Source organism: Triticum dicoccoides, chromosome 2B, assembly GCF_002162155.2.
Source record: "Triticum dicoccoides isolate Atlit2015 ecotype Zavitan chromosome 2B, WEW_v2.0, whole genome shotgun sequence".
In the NCBI taxonomy this organism is placed as follows: Eukaryota; Viridiplantae; Streptophyta; class Magnoliopsida; order Poales; family Poaceae; genus Triticum; species Triticum dicoccoides.
The window spans coordinates 196664858-196666964 of NC_041383.1; positions in this window are offsets into that span (position 1 = coordinate 196664858).

Sequence of the window (2107 nt, forward strand, 5' to 3'; positions counted from 1 at the left end):
GGCATGTCACTTCCATGAGATCCGGCATGAACAGTTGATAAACACGCGTCACCACCTTCATCGCCTACACATTTAGGAGCTTGAGCAACATCAACATCACTTTCTGGCACACAGGCAGCCTTTTGACGCCGTTCCAATTCCTTCCTCTTTTGGAATTCATACTTCTTCTTTCTTATCCTTTCATCCTCGAGCTGCAACTGCATAGGAACATCCTCAGCTTGGGTTACAGGCTCAGTGCCATCAACACTTTGAGACTGAGTAACAGACAACTGCAAGCTGCCATCACCATCATCAACATTTAGTGAATACATCCCATCATTAATATCTTTAACAACATCAGAAATGTCCTCTGGAACACCATGGCTGTCATTAACTGCATAAACCAATAACATAACCACACACATAAAAAATTAAAACACAATTAACATTGCAAACACAAAAATAAATAAAACGCATACCATCATACACAAACAAAAAGGAACAACTAATGAAACCAAGCATATATATGTATTAAAGGCTGATAAAAAAGAGCAAATATAAGGGAAACACCAGCAACATTCGCAAGTTCTTCTAGAGGATTTGGTGTCTCAAAAATAACATTCACAAGATCTTGAAAGCGTTCTGATTTCTCAGAATCAGGAGGCACCGGCACTCCAACATCTGCAACAACATCATAATTAGAAAAAAGCACAAAAACAATCAGTCAGTTCAACTATGTGAGCACTACAAGTTCACCTGAATAAAACAAAATATGAACCCACCACTTGCAGAACACAACTTCAGAAAACACAACTCTTTCACCACCATACTAGTTCTTCACTGACTACTACAATCTATTCAAAATGTGAGGACAACAGTTCAAAATACATGTGGTGACAAGTACTACAAACTGTCTGCAGGTTGCATCAACTGCCAAAACCATACGCACCATACAATCCAGGACAAAATTAACACATATCAAAATACATACAACTTATAAAGTCGATACGGCAAACAACTGTACACCCTAAAAACTAGATCTGTTAGAACATCATCCAAAATACAGGGAAAATCACCTGCATTCAATTTGTCCGGACTGGATGATGTACCCATTGAAATCTACAGTCCTAAAATCTGCCGAACCAGATCTGCGAGACACATGAACAACAATTAGGGATTTGAACTATTTCAGAAACGAAGCACGCCATAGAAAAAGCAAAACTCTTACCAGCAAACACAAAATCCGCCACGCAAATCCAGTATCACTGCCGCCAAACGTTCGTTCAACAACAAAGGAACCATAGCGAGTGCAGCCTGGGACAGCAAAGAGAGCAACAGATTTGAAATAGAGGGAAAATCTCAACATGACAGGACGCAAGCAAAAGTCAATGGCAGAGCAAAAAGGAACGAAATAGAGCACCCGGACCTCCACCCCTGGGGTTGAACCCTCCGGCCGACGCTCCCGCAGCGAAACAGGAGTAGCAACTAGCCCTCCGAGAAAAAGAAGAGGGGAATGAAGACGGAGCCGATTTGGGGACGGGAGAGGAGCGGAACGAGAAAGATCAGAGGTTAAAAGGTGAGTGGGAGGGTTAAAAGATGAGTGGGAGAAAACGGACGGCTAAAGCCCACAACCGTGGCGAAGCCCACTATCTCTGGCCAGTTACAAAAGATAATACAAATAATCAAATACAAAATAAAAAAATAATATAGATGGAGAAAACAAACGACTAAAGTACAAATAATAACTCACATAAGTACAGAAAAAATTATCAAAAAAGTACAAATGAAAAAATAATTCATAACGGTGCTGGTTATTCCCCTAAAAAATAAAGATAAGATAATGGGGGCAAGTCATGTTACGGACTCACCTCCGCATGCGACGCCGCGGCACGCCACATCGTCGCCTGCTACGGCTCGTTCCTAGCTCGGCATCGCCGGGATGGGGGAGGGCGGGCCCCGACCACACCTCCCCCACACCCCCCGTCTCGGCCTCGCGCTAACGCGGTAGTGCGCTCGTTTTGACAAGCGCATTGTAGTTATTCTGTCCCCCCCCCCACGCACCCACACCCCTCAGATAGATAAATGGGGCAAAGTCCATACAAGGAAGATGTGTCAGTACAACTATGCC